This window comes from Nothoprocta perdicaria, unplaced genomic scaffold, assembly GCF_003342845.1.
Source record: "Nothoprocta perdicaria isolate Ctin4 unplaced genomic scaffold, notPer1 scaffold_144, whole genome shotgun sequence".
In the NCBI taxonomy this organism is placed as follows: domain Eukaryota; kingdom Metazoa; phylum Chordata; class Aves; order Tinamiformes; family Tinamidae; genus Nothoprocta; species Nothoprocta perdicaria.
In genome coordinates, this window is record NW_020454583.1 from 410328 (window position 1) to 422022 (window position 11695).

Here is an 11695-nt window from a genome sequence, read left to right on the forward strand (position 1 = left end):
TTTAAGAGCCAAAATGTGCTTTAGTGCTGATTTTTAATTTTAAGGCAACATTGAGAACTTAAAAACCCTTCTTTTTTTTTATTTGATCCAGCTGGAGCTTGTACTTCCTCTTTAACTTTTTCTTTTATTATTTAAAATTCTTAATTATCTGAGACAAAATTGGTAAGGAAATCTGCAGAATCTAGGGATTCCACAGAGCTCTCTCTATAAACACTCAGGCTATTCACTGTTGCCAAATAGACATGTGCCAGCTCTGAAACACCCACCCACTCTCTCCTTCTGCCGCAGCAAACTAATAAGCACATTGATTACATTCATTTAAAGAAAAACACTGCTCTTTTTAATCTTTACATTCTGTATGCTTTAGATTTCTGATTACGAGAGATATCCTGTTTATCACACATCACGTAGTGAAAAAGCTACTTGACACACCTCAACGCGTTAGATATTTTAAAAGAATATTTTACAGGATACCGGCAAGTGGTGGTAGCAGATAATTATCATTTCCTGCAAGCTGTTGTTGTACTATTATTTCAAGATGAACAAGAGGTCTCTTAAATGTGATTTTTGTAAAGGTCCCTTAAATGCCTCCAATCTTCCCAAATAAAAATGTTCACATGCAGTTTCTCTCTTCCTTCCTTCTTCCCACTCCACCAAATCTGGAAGAAGATGGTTATAATAATATGAGACAAACACATGATGCCTATTTCAGCAGTCTGTAAAAATCAGTCATTAAGATTTTTTTCTATGTCTGTGTATATATATATATACATGCACATATATATATATACACACAGATATGAAACTAAATATCAAATGTATGTATTGTGCATACATTGACAAACTATATAATGTATATTTAAGCCAAACCTGTTCAACTCTTAAAATAGCAGTTTTGAGCTCTTTTTTGAAGACCATCACAGGTGTACCCAAGGGAAGGGGGAAAGTTTTTACGTGTGTATACAGGCAACTCCATGTGTGTAGGTGTGTGAACAGTCTTGCTTTTTTTCTGGCAGTGGAAGCAGCCCTCAACACTCAGCATCTGCAGACCATGGATGGAAAACCTCATCCCTAAACACCAAGGCTGGAGTCCACCCCGTGGTGTTGCCCCGTACATTGTGGCTACCATGTGTGGAACCCATGTGTCCTGTCACCAGCCCAGCCTGGCCCCACAGCCTGGTCTTGTCTCCATCTCCTGAACCTCAGCAAAACTGTGCGGCATGGAGAGCCCTCAGAAGTGCAGACAGACTTCCAAGGCTCCTTGAAMCTTGAATTTGAGACCAGGGTTTTAAGATATTTGCAATGTAGTGATTTCAGGTATCAGAGCGTGGTCCTCCTTAGGGATATGACACTTGACTTGTCCCTCACACAGGTCCAAGTTAGCTCTCCTGCTCGGCAGTAGCCRTGCTTTGCTCCATCAGCAGTCACCTGAATCTTCCACTGAGCCTACACTGAGGTAAGACGTGTCAAAGGAGCTACTTCTTTGTCACCTGTGAAAGCATATGGAGGACTGAATGGAAGACCCCGTATTCTTCTTTACTGAGCAAGCAAGAAGTGGTAGCTTTGAGGTTTTTTGCCCAACTGTCCTGGTTTCCTTGGAGCATGCCATTTTCCCACTGTTCTGATGATGCAATTATAACATCAGCATTTCAAGCATCTGCTGGCAATAAATCTAATGTCAGCCTACACTTCTGCGTAGGAATTTGAAGAAAGAACCAGGAAGTGCCAGCCAGCGAGTTCTCATGGAGCCCCAGCCCCGTGCCACGACTGGCCTCAGAAGCAACATTGCCAGCGTTGTGGCGTCACATCCAGAGCACGGTGGAGAATAAATAGAAAATAGAATAAATAGAAACCTGCCCACAGCTCGGTTTTGCTGATTGCTTTTAGCACAGCTGTTTATTACTGGCCCGACACATCTAGTCTTTGCTTTTCCTTTGCTTGGGAAGGAACTTGGCATACTTTGTATAGCAGTTCCAAGGACACAGCCTTAGAGGTGGCTGATATAACTGGGTAACTCTTTCAGGGCTGCAGCTCTCATCATATTCCTGTCCATGCTCCAAGGATTTAGGCAGGCACCGCTCCTGTGCGTGATGTTTGTACCAGCCATTGGAGAGCAGGCGGAACAGGAGCCAGCCCAAGACCAGCCAGGGGTCACTGTCAGCTAGCTAGGCAGTATAGTCAACTAAACTTGTTTATGGAAGCACATAGGTGGCACATATGGGATACCGATGGCACGGTTCCAGAGGAAACCTTGAACATCAATTTATGGATCAGTCGTGGGCAGGAAGAACGAGCACAGTCTGATGAATAAAGTGATCTCATTGACCTGTTTAATTATCTCTTGTGCTTTGATTATTTCCAAGTGTGGCTGGATGYATTTTGGGGATTTTTTGATTTCTTGATATCTGATTCTCCTGCATTTTTGTCAGTTTTCACACACAGCACAGTCTCTGTGGCGCAATCGGTTAGCGCGTTCGGCTGTTAACCGAAAGGTTGGTGGTTCGAGCCCACCCAGGGACGGCAGCACTGGCCTTTTATAGGCAGCTGCAAGAAGCCTCACGATCGGGATGTGAAGGTTGGGGGCAGTGGCGGCTACAGCAACCATGAAATGCTGGAGTTCAGGACCCTGCAAGGAGGAAGCTTGGCAAGAAGTAGGATTACAACCCGGGACTCCAAGAGAGCTGACTTTGAGTGACCTGCTAGGAGGAATGCCCTGTGCCAGGGTCCTAGAAAGAGAGGGGCCCCTGTCCAGGAAAATCGGCTAATATCCAAGCACCACTTTCTCCATCTGTACTTACCTACAAGGGGGGCAGGAGACCTGCGTGGATGAACATTACTTTAGAAAGAGAGYATACATAATGTGGAAGAAGGATCAGACCAGATGGGAACAGTATAGGAACATTGTCAAGGAATGTAGGGGTGCATTGAGGAAGGCCAGGGAATTAGAGTTAGCAAGAGATGTTAGGAGCAACAGGAAGGGCTTCTACAAATACATCAGCAGCAAGAGGAAGACTAGGGAAAATGTAGCCCTGCTGCTGAACAGTGGGTGCCTTGGTGGCAGAAGGTGCAGAGAAGGCAGAGTTACTAAATGCCTTCTTTGCCCCTGTATTTAAGGCTAAGGCAGTTCCYCATGAACTGCAGAGCCTGGATATGAGAGAAATAACTGGGAGAGAGGAAGACCTTGCACTTGCCGAGGTGGATTGGTTTAGGGATCACTTAGGCAAACTATTCACCCACAAATCTATGGGCCCAGATGGGGTGCACCCAAGAGTGCTGAAGGCAAGGGTTATTACTTAGACATCTCTATCAGCTTCAAAAGGTCATGGAGAACAAGAGAGGTACTGGAGGACTGGAAGAGAGCCAACAGCACTGCAGCCTTCAAAAAGGGCAAGAGAAAGGAGCCAGGCAACTACAAACCGGTCAGTCTCACCTCCATCCCTGGAAAGGTGATGGAGCAGCTCATCCTAGAGAGCATCTCTAGGCATATGAAGGAGAAGGAGGTGATCAGGAGTAGTCAGCACGGGTTCACCAAGGGGAAGTCATGTCTSACGAACCTGATAGCCTTCKATGRTGGGATGACTGGCTGGCTGGATGAGGGGAGAGCCGTGGATGTTGTCTACCTTGACTTAAGCAAGGCTTTTGACACCGTCGCCCATAATATCCTCATATAGAAGCTCCAGAACTGTGGACTGGACAGGTGGACAGTGAGGCGGATTGAGGGCTGGTTGGATGGCGGAGCTCAGAGGGTGGTGATAAATGGGGCCGAGTCCAGTTGGAGGCCTGTGGCCAGTGGTGTCCCCCAAGGGTCAGTACTGGGCCCAAGGCTGTTCAATCTGTTCATCAATGACCTGGACGAGGGCACAGAGAGCACCCTGAGCAAGTTTGTGGATGACAACAAACTGGGTGGAGTGGCTGACACTCCAGAGGGTTGTGCTGCCATCCAGAGGGACCTGGACAGGCTGGAGAGTTGAACCAGAAATAAAGAAATAAATAAGAAATGAAATAAGAACCTCATGAGGTTTAACAAGGACAAGTGCAGGGTCCTGCACCTGGGGAGGAATAACCCCAGGCACCAGGACAGATTAGGGGTCGACCTGCTGGAGAGCAGCTCCACRGAGAGGGACCTGGGAGTCCTGGTTGACACCACGATTCTTTTCTTGACACGAACTCAGAAAGTCTCCCAGATTCTACAGCATTCTGGGAGAACAGGGACCAAAAGGATTCACAGAAGCTGAACATGCTCAGTAGGAACTAACAAAACGTGAAGCAGCAAAGAAGGACCCAGCTTAAAGACCATCTTTTAAATAGTCTTTTTCCTTGTCTACCCACTACTTATGTGGAGTGCTATTACTTTAGATCCTCCTCATGTTTGCATGAGATGGACAGCACTGAGGAGCAGTAACCTGAGCTGGTGATGGTGTTGTTTTCCTTTCTGGCTCACTTGTTTCGATGATATCCTGGCTGCTGCACATTTTTCCCCATACATCACAGCTTTACGAGGCTGCAGTGCTGTTCACTAAATATTTCAACAGAGATGTCTTTTTGTCACCAAGTCTATGTGAGTGTTAAATTGAATGCACTTTCTTGACTAATATTTAACAAAGCACATTTAGGTAATGACTGAGGTTTCATTATTGCAGGAAGCTGTTGGTACCAAAAGGTTAAGTGGTTCATTTGAATGTTGCCTGAGTGTCTTTGCCCTGTCATTTTTTTTCTTTTAAGTGAATCTGCTATTGTTGTGATTGTGTCTGACAAGTTGTGGGTAAAAGCAAAGATAGGTCATGTGGGTCGACTTCCATGATATCATTTTACAGGTATTTAGCAGAGGATTTTATTCAGCGGAGCATCTAATTTGTGCAAAACTTTATTCAGTAAGAYGAAGCCAATATTGAGCATAAGTCATCTTCCACTGGGATTTATTTGCATTGGAAGCGAAGTATTTGGGGGAAAGTGATTAAAAAGCTGATAAAGGTAATGAAGCTAGAAGAGGTTCAACCACTTGCTGTGCATTTACACAGAGGAAAAGGTTTAGGAATGTTAAACTGTAAAGCAGTAATGGGTAAATGCCAATAAAGCATCCAGGAAACAAGTTTCTCCTATGCTGGCATTACTGACATAAACTACTTCATAGATGCAGTCATAAAAACAGAAAACTTTTTTTTTTTTCCTTAGGGATGCATGTCCCTTGGCTTATGCTAAACTTATGCATTTGAATAAGCAGCTTGGTGAAAAGCGGTGGCTTTGCAATACCAGAATTTTTAGCATAACTGTTAAAGATACTGTTTCTTTTCATCTACCTTTCAAATGGATTTGGAAATTTTTACTCTGTATCTTCTATGCAAAACCTCTTTTGCTTCTGATTAATGATAACTCGCCTATAATTTCACAGCTCTACATAGGAGATCGCACTTGATACAGCAATACTACTATAAAGAAAAAGAAAACAATCCAAGAAATCTTGATTTCGAGGTAATGTTTGTGGGATTTTATAAATAGCTCATTATTATAATTTCTAAATTATGTCTTTTCTTTCTATTTACAAACAAATTAAGAAGGCTTTCTTTTGCTTTGCAATTGAACTTGAAATAATAGTAAATGTATCTGGTTACATATTATTGTTTAATATGAAAACCAGAAAAGAAGCTTCTTTTCAGCTTTCAATTTCAACAGTCTGGTCTCCCTTAAGCATTGGTGGAATGAGGGCTGAGGAGTTTGATTGAGAAAAACTAAGACCTTATGTCAGTGTAAGGGGATTTTATTAACCACCATCAGCTAATCTGTCCCACTTGCAAACTGTCTTAGTCCTAGCCCAAGAAAGATCTTTTGGAGATACTTGCACAGGTCTCCCATCCTGCACTTTAAGGGTGTTTTTAGTTAGAAAGGCATCCCTACCGTTTTAGCATGAAGGGAGAAGTACTCAGCTCCTCCTTCCCTCAAAAAGAAACCTGATTTTCTCTTTGATTGCTTTGTGGTCCATCTCTAGAATGGTTCCCTCAGAGTTGTGCCTTAAAAGCAGGGAAACTAGGTGATAAAAATCATCCTTACAGTTCTCATKTTTCAAGAGTTCAGAGAATGCTCTGAGGAAAAAGTAGGTTTTTCTTACGTTGTTCAAACCACTTGAAAAGAAAGCTTGCAGGCATAAACACTAACTGCTCTTATGGCAGAGGCCTTTCCTTTGCCTACCTCTTCCCCAGATCTTTTCTTCACGTAGGACAACATCTCCATGAGCAGTTCTGTCCACATGAGAGGCCGTGCCCCGCAGAGCACTGCAACAGCGCTCTGCTGAACCAGCACTCACGGTGCTTGTCAGCATCAAGCTCCTACAAAGTTATGGTTTTGGATCAAGAAAGCATGATGTATGAGGAAATATGTAAATATGCTGAAATTCATCAAAAGACATTAAGTCTTGGTGAACAATATCTCACAGGGCTGATCTGATTTCACTTCTTGTTCCTCAGTCTGAGCTGTCTAGAAGCCCACAGGAACTTTCCAGGTCCGTATTCCCAAAGGAAGCAGGACAATCATCTGGCAGTGTCTCCCAAGGCCAAGGCGTTGGTGCTCGATGTGTCACCTACTCTCAGAGAGCCAGGAGGATGCGCTGRCTGAAACCTGGACACCGACCACAGGTCAAGGCTCAGCTATACACTGCAGAACTAGAAGCATCTTGATAAATGATTGTCTGTGTAGACAACAAACTTTTTCAAAGTAAATGCAGTAYGTGGCTTCACAGTGCTAACTTCAGCATGAAGAGAACGTTCTTCAAGCCCATCATGGCTGTGGTAACCTTCTAATGAGAAAGAAAGCTAAAAAGATCATCRTGAAGCTGTTGTGTCAGGTGCACAAAGCTGGATAGTGCTCATCCGCGTGCACAACTTTGTGCTTCGTTTCCCCTGGGCAGCACACAGCCCTGTCCTGCCAAGCAGGTCCCTTCCCAYGCCGCTTTCCCTTTGTAGCGCAGCACTTCCCACAGGAACTGCGACTGCTTCCAAGCTCCCTGGGCCCGCGGGCTTCAGCAGCAGCAGGAGGGGACGCCGCTCAGCGCGGTGGCTCCRGGCAAAGGCACCACGCGGGGCCCACGGCAGCAGTTCCTCTGTGGGCTGTGGGACCCCCAGTTCCTCTGGGGGTCACCCCTACAGTGCCCCAACCAGCATCGTCACTTTGCCCTGTAGTTTCTTTCCTGTAGCTTCAGCAGATGTGTGTAATTAATGTATTGTTTACATTTTTGCTGCCTGATTATTATTTTTCTGCTTCTAACCTCTTCGCTTTTACAATATGTTTTGATTTTGAAGTTCTGGGGATTCTGCTTTTAACCTTTATGTTTATTGGAGAAGTTCCTATTATCAGACTGTTATTCCTCCTCTTTCTAATTCTGGAGTTTAATTATGTTTTTTCCTCTGCCTTTTCATACAGGTGCAGTAATTAGGTGATATTAAGTCTGCTTCGTGCTCATTAAGTCATCTTGTTATTGTCTTTTTTGTATATATTTGAAGTTGTAAAAAAGTCAGCTTTCTAATGAATTCACTTGATAAAACTCTGCTTTATCACCGTGCTACTGCTATTGCAGTTGTGCTAGGGAATACCTTGAGTCAGATACATGCCCTGGCCTTTTCCAGGGATCAGCACAGAGCAGCAAAGCTGAAGAAAAATGTGTATAGTCAGAGCAGCTTTTAGCAAAACTGTTGAGGTCAGATATTACACTGGAGTGTATGGAGAAGCTGGGCTTCTAGAGTAAATGCTGCAGCTGCTCGTGCTTCGCTTAGCACTAGAAATGATATTTCTAAAGCAGCTAAACCAGGTCGTACCTCACTCAAAACTGATGGCAATTCACTGCTGGTATCAAAGAGGCTGAGAATGAAGAAAAGAGAAAACAACCAAACAAACAGGCTGGCTGCTGTTTTATTCCCAGCAGAAAATCTTGCACATTACAGACTCGTGCTTGCACATATGGGTTTGGTTGTTCTTTTGGAATAGATGTTGCAGAGAAAAGACATGAAAAGCCACCAGAAAGAGTAGAACCAGGTGCTGTCGGTTCTAAATAGTTCTCTGAGAAAACAAGAGTTTGGGCTTTTTGTTCTTTTTAGTTGAAAACACCTCTTTAGGTGAGTTCTATTTTGAAACTTACATTTCTAATCAGAATATTTAGATCTGGATTCAATAACACTACTACAGAAAAAGAGAATGAGAAAGAAATAAGTACCTCAGCTTCACAGAACTAAATGGAAAACAAAACAACACATTATTTTCTCCTTCTGTCTTTCCTTTTCAAACTTTTTGCTGGGCTTTTAAAGAAAGTAGCATCAGATTTGCACCCTGGATGGACCAAGGGCAGAAGGGCAAGCAGGAAAAAGAGCGTCGGGACAGAAATTTCACTTGACGCTGGAGGGAACATTCCCCAYAATAAACTTTTGTCTTTCCAACTGGAAAAGTACTCCTAAAATCCGAGTGGGTGCTATGTGGATTCTTGTATGATCTTACATTTCCTCTGCCTTTCCTTTTCTTTTTCCTTGGCTTTATTGATTTCCCCGCTCTGCCAGCAGCTTCTGGCCTCATGTCTGGAGCGTGAATGGAAATACATTATTAAAGTGACATCAGCTTCCTGCTAAGAAATTTTATGCCGAATCGTATTCCCCTTCTGTTTTTTTAATTTCTAAGTCAGCAGAGGTTGTGGTACCTAAATCCGTGTGTCTGTTATCCTGAGTTTTTCCAGCTCTTGTGTGACACAGAGAYGATCCTTCCCTCCCACCGTGTCCTGCTTCGTGTCTGTCCTCTGGCAAAGAGACGACGAGGAGAGGAGGTGAGGCCCGTGCCCCGTCCCCAAGGCAGCTGCTGGCTTTAACCACAAGGAAATTCCTTCAGCCACAGAGGCAGAGCAAGATGTTCCGGATCTGGAAGGGCAGCAGCTGCTGCCACCTGAGCCTGTAAAACCCCCAAACTCAGTCAAGAAACAGATAAATGGAAAGTAGAACTTCCCAGAAGTCAAGCAAACAAATGTTCTTAAACATTATTCAACCTCCACTATTGCTCTGTTTAATTTAGCCCTCTCACCTGCCAAGCCTGACGATGTCAGTCAGCCAAACTCTTTAATTATCATAAAGCATCTCCTACTCTTCCATATAGCCAGTCACATCCCAGGGTTTATCTAGGAATGAGTGACAGAAAGGTAATTAAAATATTTTTTTTATTAAAAATCAACATATTTATATATTTATACATTCCACATACTCCTGTATATATTCACCAACATAACCATTCAGTCAGAGAGCATTAACAGCAAGGATTCCCATTTGAACTAATTTACTGCAGGGGAGCTTCAGCTGCGTAACGAGTCACACATTACAGAATGCATTAACCTTCTTTTCCTCTTTTTAAGAGCAGCAGCACATTTAATCATCAGTGTTGACAGGGCATAAGCCCTGAAGTGTTCTATAGCAGAAGAGAAATATTATTTAACAAATATAGGCAACTGGAGAACAGCTCAATGAAAAAGCATACTGCCTATGGTAGGCAATAGCCCTGTAAAAAAGGCCGATCTACACAGAACAGAGACTGAAGYAAAAGGGGATGAGCAATAAAAAAGTAGTTCTTAATACAATTGTGTAAAATAATATTTAAGGTAACTCAGGATAATACTCCTGCCAAGAAAAGATTTTGTCTTAAGAATTAAGTGGAGTCAGAATAACACTTGTGTATTCAAGTATGTAATRGGGATCTCAGAAAACATATCCCTATTCCAGGCCTACTGCCCTTCCATAGCAAAGACACTGGGATTTCACATTGCTCAGGTAATGAAGTGACATCTTGGTGAACAGAGGTGGATGGGCCTGAGGAAATTCATCCAGAACTCAGGGTTCATGCCAACAAAGTGATGAAGAAGGGACGCTGACTCAGGGAACACAAGTCGGAAGCGTTTCTGCAGGTTGGGAGCGGTGGGGAAGTTCAGCAGGACCAGGATGTTTGTGCCCAGCCTAAACCACCACAGCACGTGCTGCCTGAAGGAGCCAGTTTGGGGGTAGGCGCCGTGCAGGCGCTTTCTCTAACCAGGAAAACCCCTGCTGTTTTCTCCTAACTCAACGATAGTCGTGCTGGTAGCATTGCTGATGCCTCTAGATCAGAGGTCCAACAAGCTCTCCCCACACACATGAGCTGCTCAGCGCTGTTTGAACTGTGGCACATCCTGATCTGCAGTGTCTGCTGCATTTTCCTCTTTTTCCCTTAGACAGGGGTAGAAAACCGCAGGATGTAACTGCCTTCTAGGTAATTTTTGTGACAGGCAGATTGGAGATGGGAAAGGGGGAGCAGAAAACTGTTCAGCCTGTGCTTTCTGCATGCATTGGCTACCACAGCATGGGAGGGCCAAAGGCCTCAACTGCAGTGGTTCTGTAATTAGAAGATACATTTTAAGAAATTCTCTCTCAACACGTGCAGAYGCAATATGGGAGAGACCAGCCTCACGTGGCACACCTTGAATCACAGTCAGACCCCCACATTGAACACAAACCCCAAAGCTCCACTGCAATTCTGGGCAACAAAGCCGGGGCACTCTCRGGAAAAGCTCAGTGGGAATGGAACTAGAAAGCGTAAATGACAGAGGGATAGATGAAGTTATTACAATAAAAACTAAGAAGAAATATTCTGACTGAACCTTTTCCCCAGGGGCACGTCTGAGACAACACGCCCTAACTAGAGAAAAAAAGAGCACATGGAGCTTTCCAGACGTGYGAGTCCATTTCAGACTCAGAACACGGTCAGAGAAATATCCCTCCTTTGCTGCCTCCCATCCTGCAGGAAACCAGGCCGTTGACACCACGTCACTGTCACGTTCCTACAGCCACAGGCACATCTGAACACCTCACCYGAGCCGCAGCCTGGCCAGGACTACAGGCACCCAACACACAAATGAGCAAATTGACAGTTTAAGAAAAACAGAGGGGTTGGAATGAATTGTTTCTCTTGCTGAAGCCAGTCTTACCCAAAGGGTGTCACTCTTACCCTACCTAAGGGCAYGTGATGTCCGTAAGGCTTCTGCCACCACACGCTTCTCCGTGGGAAGTCATTGCTTTCCGTAGTGTTTGATCCCGGTTGTTCCACACATTGGAAACCCCGGAGCAGCCCCTTCAGGGAGAGCCTTCCTGGCAAGGGCCCYGTCCTCCTGCTTGATCTTGCCTTGCCTGGTCTTTGCTCATCGTTTTATTACTGTGGGCCAACTCAATTCTAGCACAAAACTTAACTAAAACAGGTAAAAAATATGATTTGTTTTAATGCAAATTAATGGGGGGATCCCTTAACATTAAGTTCAGAGCCCCAAACTCAAATCATCCTTTTGGACATCTGTTATGCAAGGGTGATACTTTATTCTGATACTTGTTCGAGATATAAATATTTGCTGCTTTTGAGTCGAGATTTTTATTTAGAGAACTTGAAATACTGACGTCCCACCTTCTTAGGTAGTGACAATTTAAGAACTGACTCTGCAGTCTGGGACAAGAGCAGCTCTGTTCAGCTGCACTGCTAGTCAACAAGTTCACCATTGTCTCCGCTATATAACAATGTTTGCTTTATTATGTCCTTACCAGGTAGGTGCATGGTTACGCTGATGACGTTTGTTGCAGAAGATAAAACTCTATGAACTGCATGCTGTGATGCACAAAAGACTCATAGCTTTGTAAAGGCAATTCCTCACTATTAGTCTGTGTTT

General features: G+C 44.0%; 1 non-coding gene across 1 annotated transcript; it reads left to right on the top strand.

Annotated features, from left to right (window-relative positions):
- The first annotated feature begins 2446 nt into the window (after positions 1-2446).
- TRNAN-GUU lies at positions 2447-2520 on the top strand. Its single transcript has one exon. It is a non-coding gene; the product is annotated as a tRNA-Asn (tRNA).
- Positions 2521-11695: the final 9175 nt, after the last annotated feature.